Genomic DNA, 14,263 nt, shown 5'->3' on the forward strand with positions numbered 1-14,263 from the left:
ACTTTCATTATTTCCCATCCTCTTATCCCTTAATATGGTTACATCAAAGCCTTGGTTAAATATTCAGCTTTAGTACTATTATGACTATTATAAGTAACCTTGAAATGGAAATAGGAAATTTAAAATATGGCAATTTTTAAATAAGAAAGAAATAAGATAAATAAGATAAAATAGATTGTAGTGCTTGACTATGGGGATCTATGCATATAAGAAAGTAGCAAATAATCATTGGAATACTGTTTTTCACAATAAATCTTATTTTGAAATCAAGTATCTTTTTTTTACATCATGTGTCTTTGAAGAAAATAATTTCATAAAAAGGAGGAAGAGAAAAAAGAGGAAAAGAAGAAGAAAACCCTGTCATTGGGACGGTCAACTTCATTTCTCTGAAAAGCTCTACTGAAAGTTGTTCACAAGAAAAAAAAGAAATTTCCATGCTGTCCATAGAAAGAGTCAGGCCCAGAAGAATGCCCTGGGAAGCACACCAGCAAAGGTCACTGAAAGCAACAGAACTCAGATAAATGCCACTGCAGAAGCAGGAGCTTAGTGTGTGAACAGACAAGCCCTTTCCTACAACCTCCAACTCCATCCCAGCTAGAGAATCCCAAAGAATGACTGGAGACCCAAGAAGAGAGGTTCACTTTTTGCTAAATCTAGTTGGCCCCTACCTAAAGTGTTCTGAATGACTTCATATTCACAGTGCTTCCTGACATATTGGTTGTTAGGAGTCAGGACAGTAAAAAGCCAATGGAGTGCTTTGACTATATAAGCATTTTGCTCAACTAAAATATATTTAATAAATTTAAAATGAGGGAAATAAATATGTACTTCTTACAGAATGAACAAATTCATATGAAAAGATCACATGAAAAATCCACACACGTTAAAATATCCCTCTCATAAGTTTCTAGATGGCGAACACCCCCCGTTCTTGACTTTACACTTTTCCCAAATTGTTTAAATCTTCTCTTTGTACAAAAGCTGTTAGTGGTCAGTCCTCTTCCTGGGGTACCTTTCTTGGACACTCCAACCTGCTCCAACCTTCTCTGGTTCAATTTGTTTCACCTATGGAGAATGCACCTTGGGATTTGCTTTAAATGTTTCTAATTGTCTCCAGCATTTCATGATGCCATGCCTTTCATGTGGGTTTCTGTTTATCCACTCTGCGAGCACTAAGTAGGCTCTTATCACACCAGAAACACTATTCAATGTTGGAGAACTTTTCTTCATTCATGTGTTTCTTATTTTTCTTTTTTTCTCTCCTCTTCCCTTTCCCTCTCTCTTTCTTCCCTCCCCATCCTCTCCTCTCCTCCTCCTCCTTCTCCTCCTCCTTTTTTTTTTTTTTTTTTTTTCCTGAAAGGTCCATTACTCAGACTTTGGTCCTTCTAGACTGATCTTTTTCTTATTAATGTCACATTTCATCTCCCTGTAGTTTTTCCTTTACTCTTTGGAGATTTTCTTAATTTTCTTACAAACCTTCTTGAATTTTTAGTTTATGTTATATTACTATGTTAAAAGAACTTTCGATCTGTTATAGTTTGTAGATGAAATATCTTCTCTTATTTTTCTTAGACTATGATTTTAATTTTGAAATTTTCTTCTAGAATCTTTGTTTTGGCTTGATTGTTTTCCCAGGATGGCTTTGTTTTTGTAAGCTCTGGTTTCAATCTTTCATGTTCAGAGGTCTCCTAATGGCAGAGTAGTCATTGGCTTTCTACTTATATTGAAGACTATGTCACTGAGAAGCTGATTGTAACCACCATTGGTGGATGCGTGTCAATTCTGAGCTTCACTGAAAGTTGATTTGCCTGGACCATTTCCCTGGAGAACCCATGCCAATACATTTTGCCCTGATCAGGATGCTCAGAAAATTTTCCTATCTTTGCCATGGAGACTACAAGTCTTGCTTCTTGCTTCCACAGTTGTAGTGGTGTTAACTGGTAACATGACCCTGAGGGGAACACCAAGATGCAGTATGTGAATGTTCACTGAGTCTCTTTGTTGGATTATGTGTTTCCAACCTTACAGGATGTCTGATATTTGTCTAGAGAGGCTGTTTTACAGTTTCTGAGAGTGAGGAAGGGGAATCTGTTCATCTATGTGGAACTGGTAAGAGGATTTGGGGAATATCTGTTTCTTTTGTTTGTTTGTTTCTTTTTTTTTTGGTTCTGGGGATTGAACTCAGGGGCACTTGACCACTGATCCACATCCCCATCCCTATTTTGTATTTTGTTTAGAGAAAGGGTCTCACTGAGTTGCTAAGCACCTCACTTTTGCTGAGGTTGACTTTGAATTCATAATCCTCCTGCCTCAGCCTCCTGAGCCAGTGGGATTACAGTGTGCACCACAGCGCCTGGCTTGGGAATATCTGTTTTTACTCTTCCTCTTCCTTGATTAAAATTTCAAGAGATCTCTGAAGCCAACTTTTCCTGAACATTTTCTTGGACCTGCAAATCTGGTTTCTTCTCAACTTTAACATGATTAGTTTAGGATTCAGCTCTCTCAAAATGGCTAAGGCAGTAATCATAAATTTGTCTCTTTTCTGTTTGTTTCCAGTTCTTTTCTTTCCATTGTACTGGTCTGTATGAGTTTAGTATTTAAAATTAAAGAAGTAATATATAATTCCATTTACGGTTGTCATGGAGGGGTTTGCAGAAGGAGCACAACTATTGTAAATGTTCTTTTTTTTCCCATTTTTGACTAGAATTTATTTTTCCTCTTGTCTCAACCCTCTTCTCACTGAACATGGTCATCCTGCTCCCTTCACACCCAGAACAGCTGCTTCATGGGTCCTACTTTGCCAGGCCCCTATACTTATCTGCCTCAGCGGTCCAGTTGTTTCTCCCAGGTCTGTGTCTGAACCCTAAAGAAGTACTAGGATCTTTTCCTCTGCCTCATGGGCCTGTGTCCAGGTAGATCCAGAGATATTTTAGCCTCTGTTTCTAGCCCTATAAGCACTTTTCGATCTGCAAAATCTTCTGTAATTCATGTCCAGAGGTCTGAAGAGAGCAGAATGAAGTCTTCCCAGAGCACACAGAAGACAAACCAGCCCCTAAGAATCTCTTTTCTACCCAGCCAAGATACTGTTAGTTATGAAATTTCGTGTGTGATGCCTTTATAGTTATTAAGGTTGATATTCAAAATTCTAGAAATGTACTTTCCACTTGGCCATATTTTCTTCTTCTTCTTCTTTTTCTTCTTTTCATCTATTTATGTGGGGAAAATTTTTTCTAACCCTTCCCCTTTCATTTTTGGCCAATATCTCACTTTCAAATAAGTACACCTTCTGTAACTTTGGCACCTTTCCACACTTACATTCTATTTTAAAGATAGGTACCCATTCTATTACCTTAAAAGTATGGTTTAATTACATGAAGCATAGTACTTTGAAAGTTTATTAACATATACAGATAATTTTTGGTACTGGGGATTGAAACTGGAGGTGTTTACTGAGGCACATCCTCAGACCTTTTTTAATTTTTAATTTATTTAGAGACAGAGTCTTGCTAAGTTATTTAGGACCTCACTAAGTTGAGGCTGGCTTTGAACTTCTGGTCCTTCTGCCTCAGCCTACTGAGCTGCTGGGATTACAGGCGTGCATCGCTCTGCCCGTCTCATTGATATTTTTCTAATTATAAAACTGATGTATATTCATTGTGAAACATGAAGTTCATGAATTTAAATTGTCTTTTACAACTAACAATGGTAATTATATAGAAATGATTACAAAATTTATCTAATTATTTTCTTTGGTCTTACTAGTATTTAAGTTCCAAGTGTACTATAATATCAGACATTTACTCAGAAATAGTTAACTTATTATGAAGTAATAATACTTCATTCAACAGATATTCTGTGAGCACCTATTATATTTCAGACTGTGTGCTGGGTATTGGTGAATCACTGATGAAAAATGAGAATTTTAGGGTAAGAAATTCTCTTTTTAGGGTAAGAAAATGTTCTCTTTTTGTGTTTTGATTATTGGTTCATCTTTTTCCTTCTCCCCTTAAGAGAAGGATTCTTAAATGCAAAGATGTAAATGTAGTTCTTATCATTTTACTTCCTTTAGTTGTGATATTGGGAGGCAATTAGTTTTTCCATCTCCCCAATCTTGTAAACTCATGTTAGGGGTTCTACCAGCAGGTGCTGTTCTAAGTTACCAGCAAGGTCTGCCTTAGAAGATCAGACAGATATCTTAAACCAACAAGTTTCTGACTGATTCCTAGCTGTAAAGGGACTTGTTCCAAAGCATCCTCTGTCATTACCAGTGAAAAATCAATAAGCAACTCACTAGGATATATAATGAGGGGAAAAGCAAACGATGAAAGAAAAATAAGCAATAGAAAATAACCACCAATACTTAGTATGAGAAAGTCACCACTTGCAATACTATTTATATTTCTTAATTTATTCACCATCTTAATAGTTAATGTTTTACAATTCCCTAAAAAAACAAAATAACAATTTGTTTCAGAGTTCAGTAAAATCTGACCTGAAGACCCCCCAAAATAGGCTTACTTGTGTAGTTACGTTTATGGTTTTATCAGCACAGGGCAAGGACTCCTCTAGTGGAAAACATGTTTGCTCTCTCATTCCTTCTAGAGGAGTAACAGAAATAGCTGACAAGAGTGCGTTCTTTTCTACTGAACCCTTAATTTCACATAGCTGAATTCCCTCAAACATCAACTCTGGGGAAGTTTACTAAATCTGGCTGTACCTCAGAATCATCTGTGGAGAGTTTGAAAACTTCAGATGTCCAGGTTCTGTCCCTGGATATTCTGAAAAGCTTATACATGAATGTCAGTACTGAAGAGCCCTGGACAGCATCATGAACCTGGATGAAGAAAGAAGGCATGTCTGGGTTTGCTTCTAGGAGGCCCAGAGAATTGGGTGAAGGCTGAACTAAGCACAGTGCCCAAGCTCAGAGGACAAAAAGAGAGGATATCAGTTCATGCTGAAAATTCATAGAAAGGATAAAAATGCCTTTTGCAAATCACTCAAAGTACTGATGTAATATATTATTAAAAAAAAAAAGAAAAATGGTCGAGGCCACAGCAGTTCAATAAACACATGAGACACATAGGCAATGTTTAATTTTCCAGTAGGTGCATTAGCAATCTAAGACACAGGTAGAAATAATTTTAATAATATATTTAATTTAACAGACTATATCATGGATATTATCACTTTAGATCTTAATATGAAAAATGATTAATGAACTATTTTATATTCCTTTATCGTGCTGAGTCTTTGACAACACATCTCTGTTGTTCTAATCTCAACAGTTGCTTGTTATGACTGGCTTCCATTTTGGACTGTTTATTTTTAGGAGGATACTTTTCTAAATTCATTGACAATCAGTTGGCAGAGTCCCAGGGAAAAAAAAATAATCTGTTATCTAGGTCTTAGGAAAGATGTTTTAGAGAGTTATGGATTCAATAGCAAATGAAATTTTTAAGAAAATTTATGGGTGAAATAGAAATCCAGTCACTATGGAAGCATGTGGTGGAGAACAATTGGAGAAGATAATTTAGAAAATTAGAAATTCATTAAAAAAAATCCAGCAGTTGTTGAGCTTTTACTATATGATAGGAGTTGTTCTATATTTAATGTATTTCCTTATTGTTATGATTTAGATGTGCGGTGTCTCCCAGAAGATCATGTGTGAGACAATGCAAGAAGGTTTAGAGGTGCAATGATGAGGTTAACTGGCTGGTCACTATAGGCAGGTAAGGTATAGCTGGAAGAAGTAGATCACTGAGGGGGTACCTTTGGAGTTCATATTTTGCCTCCACGAGAGACAAGGATGAGAGACTGCTTCCTGGTTGCCACCTCCTGAACTGCTGTCTTCTGCCATACCCTTTTGCCATGATGTTATGTCTCCCTGTAGGCCCAGAGCGATAGAGTGAGCCCAGGCTGACCATGAACTGAATCTCTTAAAACATTAGCCAGAATAAACATTTCCTCCTCTAAGTTGTTCTTATGAGGTCTTTTGGTCATAATGATGAAAAAGTTAACTGAAACACTTGCTTAATATTTTCAAATTCCCTGTGAGGGTGAATGAGTCCAGGGTGTTATGTCCAGCGATGGTGTGAATCATGAGCATCCTCTAGAGTTTTGTAGTGTGGTAGTCTTGAGTTAGTACTATTACTGCTCCCATTTTACAGATGTGGAAAATGAGACCTTATCTCTCATTGTATTCATATTGAAAGAAACTTTGCTCCTCCTCCTCTTTGTAAGGTGACCTGTTTTTACCATAATTTCTCTCTGATTTAAATTACTGTTTTTTTCAATTATAAAAAAAGAAGAAAGTAGAATTCCATTTATAGGAAAAAGAAGACAGTAGATTCATATTACCTCCTTTTACTTAAATTTGATGATACTCTATCCTGCTGCACTGCCCCAGGACAGGATTTATTACTGAAACTGATTAATTATTAATGACTTCTCAAACCCCCAAATTGCAAATAAACAAATAACAACAAGAAAAATCACATAAATAAGAACAGCTATTTCTACTTTATTTCACAAGGAAAGTGACTTTTTTCCTTTTTAATTTCTTAAGGCTGGAGCACGACACAGTCTTCTGGATTCCCCCCTTCAGTTTTGTGGCTAAAGGACAAGAAAGAATTTGGGGATGTGTTAATGGAAAGTTATTTTAGAGCCAGTGCACTAGGTTCTGCTCATTCCTAAGTAGTTTTTAGACTAATTCAAAGATAAAATAGTAGGATCCCTTGAGATAGCTTACCCCATCAGATGTGCAGGTCTTGAAGGGCATGCCACAGGCATCTCCACTAAACACATTCTAGTGGATTAAAGGGCTCTCTCCATGGGCATGGTATCTTTCTGAGTTACTGCATGCCATCAGTGGACTTTCTCAAATCATCTAGGAAAATATACTGAGAAGGAATAAAAGTGTGTGTTTGTACATTCAGGAAGGGGGATCTTAGCAAAGTGAAGAAGAAAAATTTAAGCTTTTAAAAACATTTGGGGAGTGTGACAGGTGCATGCGCCATGGTGCTGGTGTGGTCACTGTGACGATGTTGTAATTGAACATTCTGCTCACAGGTACTCCAGGAGTTGGAAAAATTACACTAAGCAAAGAAATTGCATCAAAATCAGGACTGAAATACATTAATGTGGGTGATTTAGGTAGAGAAGTTTGATCACTGGATATGATGAAGTCTGGGGAGATGACTTCTTCCAAGAACATGCAGAAAGATGCACAGAAGATGTCACAAATCCTGAAAGGTATGGGGATTACAGAATAGAAGCCAAGAGCTATAAATCAGATGTTGAATTTGCCTTCCAATATTCAGAATTACAGATGGTGCTTAAATTTATTCCAGCCATGCTAAGAAAGCTACTGTTAATACAGATGATGTGTAATTGGCAATCCAGTGTTGAGCTGACCAATTTTTTACCTCTCCTCCCCAGAGAGATTTTTTATTAGATATTGCAAGGCAAAGAAATCAAACTCCTTTGCTATTGATCAAGTCATATTCAGGTCCCAGATTGCCTCCTGATAGATATTGCTTAATAGCTCCAAACTATAGGCTTAAGTCTTTACAAAAAAAAAAAAGCATCTCCATCTGCAGAAAGAATAACAGTTCCATGGTTAAATGTTGGTTCAGTTAATAGCAGACCAAGTACTCCCACACTAGGCACATCAATGCCATGTCTATTTCAACTAAAGTAGGGACTCCAGTGTCTCTAACAGGGCAAAGGTTTACATTACAGATGTCTGCTTCACAGTCCCCTGCTATAAAAGCCTCATTTCCTGCAACATCAGCAGTTCAGAATGTTCTGATTAATCTGTCATAATTGGGTCCAAAAAATTCTTATTACCATTAGTATGGTATAATCACAAAATACTTCCAAGGAATCATCAAATGCAGTGAAAAGAAGATGTGAAGATGATGATGATCATAACAACAACGATGATGATGATGATGACGATGATAATTTGTAATCTGGCTTTGATACATGTAACCTGTATACTGGATCTTGGTCTTGAATCCATTGTACTGAAATTAAAGAAGCATGCTGGATATTTACAAGTTGTGCGTTAGAAAACTTAAATAGTATTTCATGAGCAAATAACAGTTACTATTCTTCTCAATTAAAATGTTGGATATTCTTTAATAGGACCAGTAATGGTTTTTCATCAGCCTTTATGTGTAAAAATTAAAGTTGTTCGTTGATATGAAAAAATATTGATGAAAAAAGAAACAAGAATTTCCTTTTAATGTGTATTGTTTATAGCTATTGTTAAAGTGTTTTCTTTCTAATGATGAGTTGGTATACTTATGTGTTGTTAGAACACAACTTCCTGTTTCATCCACTCTTAGTCAATCATTCATGGATTCAAATAGTACTTAAGAAGGACTTGTCCTGGGCTAGCAGCATTAACATTGCAAGATCATGAGCCAGTCATCATATCTCTTGGGTTTCATGTCCCTAATGCACAAAGATATCAATAATAGAATTACAGCATTGTAGCGAGGATTAAAAAATAACAGTGTTAGTCACATGTGCCTCCTCATATGTGTGAAGTGGTAGATCATAAGACATGGAATACATCAATGGTCAATGGGAGATTTTTGTTTTTCCACAAAAATTTTGAGGCTAGTTAGAGAAAGTAGACAAATGTACAACAAAATAAGAACACAGTCCATACCAAGTGTAAAATCCGAGGTATAACTAGGACTTCAGAGAAGAGAGAAATCTATTATTTGATTTTGCTGATGTGCATGCATCTCCCTTGTTAATCTGTAAGCTCCAGGAGGGTAGATTTCTGCCGTTTTCACTCACTATTGCACCCCCCACCTCCCAACACAGGGCCAAATTCATGGTAGGTGCTCAGGAATACATTTGAATAACAATACAGAGTGATAATAATTAGTTGTGTGTTATATCCTATCAGTGCCTTAGAAATGCAGGCAGGGCAGAAAGGCTAAGGAAACCCAGGGAGGTTTGATGGAGAAGCAATCCTTAAAGAATGAATGGAATTGAAAGTGCTGAAGGGTATTTCATGAACAAGGGTGCAAAAGTTAGAATAGTATCTTGTGTGGGATGATACTACATAAGGAAATTTGAACATAACAGACTGTGTTAATATTTACAAAGATATAAAACTGTATTTCTGGGCCAGGCTAAGTACAGTCGGTAAAGAAAATCCCCCCTCAAAACTGTTTTGTCCTAGAACCCAAACTCTAGAAACCACTGGACATACAGGAGAAATCTCCCCCACAGATTCCCCTGTTCTCATTTACATTGTGAAACAATTGCTGTGGTCTGTGAGCAGAGACAGAGCTGCTGCCTGTTATGCATGGCTTGAGGCCAGGAAATCTCTGCCCAGCTGGGGAGTCCTAGTCAGAACAGATCGCCTTTAAATGCGCAATCAAAGCCAGGTCAAATGTGTTCCAGAACAGACTGAGAAATGTGAAGCCAAATATGATAAATCGTGGTGAGTAGTTGGCTGTGAGAGAAATTGGCTCTGCATGTTTCTCCACACATTGTTCCGGGAGTCATTTGCTTGTTGATTGTTGGGTGCATTTTAAAAGCAAAACTCTTCTCATCTGATGAACATGGCCAATAACCCTTCCCTGTATGCCAGTTATTCCTATACTGTAAGGAGGTGCCAATTAACATAAGCATTTGGTACGATCTGGATTGGTCACAATTAGGTGCAATCCAATTTCTGTGATATTAGCTGGAAATAACTCAATTACCCCCTCACCTCCTCTAATTCACTTTTTCAATTTCCTTTTTATTTCTATGCTGTGATTTGAGATCCTAAGTTTTCCCCTAGGCACCACATAGTTCCAAATTCTCTCCAGCCTAAATTGTTTCTTTTCTGTTATTTTTAAATCATAACTTTATTCACATACATAAGTGCCTAGAGTGGCTTTTATGTGAGGGCTGCTGAACCTGATTCTAATGTAGAACACTCTGATTTTCTGTTATATCTAGACTTGGTTGGGTCTTCAGGTAAAACTAATTTAAGGAACATATGATATTCAAAGTAAAAAATGTTACAGTTCCAGGAATACATTTCAGAGTGGATCCTTAAAAGGGATAGTTTATTGAAAAAAAGAAATTACTCTAAGATTAAGTTAAACTGGGGTAGATGCATTCATGAACCTGGCATCTACCTTTCCCAAGAGCTGGAAGACTCTGGCAGGTCTAGTTTTGGATCATTAGAAGAATTTAAATACACAATGATTCCAGATCCTTGTTGTGCTCCTCTTTCCCCATGCTCATAAGTTGATATTTGGGACAGCTGCTACTCTTTTGAGAATAGTATTGAAAAATTGCACAGCATTTTAAATGCAGACAGAAAGAGAATGATGCTTAATAATTTTTTAAAATGAAGAAAGCTTTAAGAACATAGAAAGAAATGGTAAAGACAAGAAAAGAGAGGGAATAAATTTCAAAACAATATTTTAGGAAGTTTAGGGATTTTGAAAACAAGAATAAATATTATTTACAGTTTTTTCCATTTGTGATTGTTTTCAGGAGTAACTTGCATTCTCTCTTACATATACTTAGATATTTTTCATTTTCTCTATGGTGTACTTAAATTTCGAATTATATAAATGCAGCATCAGGGAAGTCATTAGGCCTATGAAAGCTGTTAGGCGTGGCTATGTTATATTTGTACTGTTGCTTATCCATGTTAGAGGCTGTGAACTGTGGTCTGTCTGAACAAGGTATGCTGAGTGATAAAAGCATGGGATTCTGAAGACAGTACAAGAAATATAAAGTGTTTTATTGATAATTGCCTTTTATATTGCTTACATGTTGAAGTGATAATTTTTGGAGATAAACAAATTTAAAAATTAATTTCACCTATTTCTCTTGTACTTTCTAATATGACTACTAGAAAATTCTCTTTATAAAAGTTATTTGTATATTTTTTTGTGGGTTAGAATTATGCATAATGGTGGGATTCCCTGTTACATATTTTTACATGCCTAAAACCTAATTTGGTTAATTTCAATCCCCAAGACCTCATTTCCCTCCTTTCCTCCCTCTTCTCTCCTCTACTGGTTTGCCTTCTATTTTCATGAGATTATCTCCCTTTTCCTCTCTGGCTTCCACATATGAGAGAAAACATATGACTACTGACTGTGCCCTCAGTCTGGCTTATTTTGCATAACATAAATACTCGCAAGTTCCACTATTTTTCTACGAATGACATAATTTCATTCTTCCTCATGGCTAACTACAACTCCATTGTGTATATGTACCATATTTACCTTATCCATTCATTTGTTGATGGACACCTAGATTGGTTCCATAATTTGACTATTGTGCATTGTGCAGCTGTAAATATGGGTGCGCATGTATCACAATAGTACACTGATTTTAATTCTTGTGAATAAATACCAAGAAGTGGAATAACTGGGTCATATAGTGCTTCCATTTCTAGTCTTTTGCGGAATCTCCATATGGAGTTCCATACTGGTTTTACTGATTTACAATCCCACCAACAGTGTGTGTTATCTTTTCTCCCATATCCTTCACAGTATTTTTTATTACTTGTATTCTTGATGATTCCATACTCACTGTAATTAGATAAAACTTTTGTGTGGTTTTGATTTGTATTTCCCTGATTGCTAAAGATGTGAACATTTTTTCATATATTTGTTGGCCATTTGTATTCATTCTTTTGAGAAGTGTCTGTTTAGTAATGGAAAATTCTCATGTTCATATGTGACTCACATTCTGTTTCTGTTAAATAGCACTAGAGGGTGAAAAGCATTTAACTTAAGATCTCTAAAATTCTTTTCACTTAATGTTCTATGATTCTGGAAGATTATATAAACCATGTGCCAAGATACAAGCTAAGACAAGGATAGAGTGTATCATTCTGGGGTTAGTGTGATGGCAATCCACGTTGGTAAATAGGAATAATGTAACTTGGCAGAGGTGTATGAAATCATTCAATGGAAAGGTTTGAAAAAAATTCAAGGAAAATGATGAGGGAAAATGTAGGAAAAATCTAAATAACTTTGGGGGACATTATGTTAAGTGAAATAAAGCAGGCACAGAAAAACAAATACCGTATGTGAAGTCTAAAAAGTTTGAACTCATAGAAGCAGAGTGTGGAATTGTGTTTGTCAGGGGATAGAAGCAATGAGGAAGGAGTAGGGAGACCCTGTTTATAAGGTATACAGAATTTCAGTTAGGAGGAGTAAGTTCTGGAGATTTGTACAGCACAATCTCTGTTGACTATAGTTAATAATAATGTATTGAGTCCTTGAAATTGCTTAAAAAGTATATCCTAGTCAGGCGCGGTGGCAATCCCAGTGACTCTGGAGGCTGAGACAGGAGGATTGAGAGTTCAAAGCTGACCTCAGCAATGGCGAGAGGTGCTAAGCAACTCAGTGAGACCCTGTTTCTAAATAAAATACAAAATAGGGCTGGGGATATGGCTGAGTGGTCGAATGCCTCTGAGTTCAATCCCTGGTACCAAAAAAAAAAAAAAAAAAAAAAAAAAAGGAGTAGATCTTAAATGTTCCCATCACCAAAATGTGGATATGAGTTGATGGATACATTAATTAGCTTGAGTTAATTGTTTTATAATGTATACATATATAAAAACTTCATGTTGTGTACCACAAATATACAATATTTGTCAGTATATAGCTGACAAAATACTTATTTTGTTAATAAAAACAAAACAATATATTAAAAAAATAGTAATATAAAATATAGTGAATATTACTTTATCTGACTTCTATTTAAGCAGTTTGCTTGAGTAATGGAAAATCTCTATTTTTTTGTAGAAGATATGTTACATTGGCTGAGGCCCACAGATACACTATTTCTTTTATGACTAATCAAGTGCCCAAGCAATTATGTACCTACCCACCAAGAGAAACACATGCTTACCAGGATTATTTGTGTTGACTTGCACAATTACTTATGCCAGCTGCACTTGTAATTCTATAACTTAATAAAATACTAAGTGGTTAAATATAAGTGTGAAAATATAATTATTATTTCTATGAAAAATCAGTTTAATGCTTTGGGATCAATAAATTCAAGTTGTTAAAACATGCTGTCAAATCACATTTTGTTTTGGGGGAACTGCAAAAATCTATATGGATTCTGTACTCTATTTCACAATATCATTAAGCTCTGAGAAGAAAGTAGAAATCAGATAATGTAGTAAGTCAGTTTATACAAGAAAGACAATGAAGGCTTTTAATCTCTCTTTGTCACTACATCAGAAGATAGGGTGTGAATTTACTTTTAAGCATATTGAAACAAATGCTTAGTGGATTTATGCATCACATTGCATTATTCCCTGCTACTACCACTTTAAAAATGGAATTAAGTATTGTGTCTGACCGTGTAGGATAAGACATCTTCTGAATTAGTGTTGAATATATTCCATTCTCTCAGCTTTCTATTTTTATGTACAACAAGGCTCCACTTCAATCCTCTTTCTCTCCCAGGCACAAACTTGTGGTGTTCTCTATGAAATTGTCATGTTACAGGCTAAACTAGTAGTTCTTGAGGTTGACATGTATCCTATCCCTCATCCAGCCTTAGGCTAATGGCACATTTTTATTCTTATTACCCTTTCAGGTTTTCTGTGTACTTGCCCAACTTAATGAATCACCAATGATACATATAGACTTTAGTTTCCTAACATTATGCTTCCTTTGGCTGCAATATTTTAATTATTTTAAAATCAGGATTCAACCCCTTATCAGCTCTATGATTTTGCATCTTAATCATTTCTACCCATTTACCATTAAATGCCATAATTTCATTCTTCTTGGAATGAAAGTAAAACTCCATTGTGTATGTATACCACATTATTTTTTTCATTCATTCATTTTTATTCATTCATTTTATTCTTTATTTTGGGGATCTGGATTAGATCCATAATTTGGCTATTGTGAATTGTGTTACTATAAATATTAATGTAACTGTATAGTTATAATATGCTGATTTTAGTTCTTTTGGATAAATACTATGGAGTGAGATAGCTATATCGTATCGTGATTCCATTCCTTTCCAGAGTGGTTCTACTAATTTGCATTTCTACCACAATGTATATCCCTTTTCCCCATATCCTTACCAACATTTATTATTTTCATTCTGTATGACTGTCATTCCTAGTAGAGTGAGATGAAATCCAAGTGTAATTTTGTTCTGCATTTTCCTGATTATTAGAGATGTTGAACATTTTTTCATATTCGTTGGCCATTTTTGTTTCTTCTTTTGAGAAGTTTCTGTT

The 14,263-nt window shown here is 35.7% G+C and overlaps 1 pseudogene across 1 annotated transcript; it reads left to right on the forward strand.

Moving 5' to 3' along the window:
• The first annotated feature begins 7,178 nt into the window (after window positions 1-7,178).
• LOC306656755 (transcription initiation factor TFIID subunit 9-like) lies at window positions 7,179-7,972 on the forward strand (annotated as a pseudogene). The gene has a single exon. The product of its transcript is annotated as a transcription initiation factor TFIID subunit 9-like (transcript).
• Window positions 7,973-14,263: the final 6,291 nt, after the last annotated feature.

The sequence above is a fragment of the Sciurus vulgaris genome (genome assembly GCF_902686455.1).
Source record: "Sciurus vulgaris genome assembly, chromosome: 3".
NCBI lineage: Eukaryota > Metazoa > Chordata > Mammalia > Rodentia > Sciuridae > Sciurus > Sciurus vulgaris.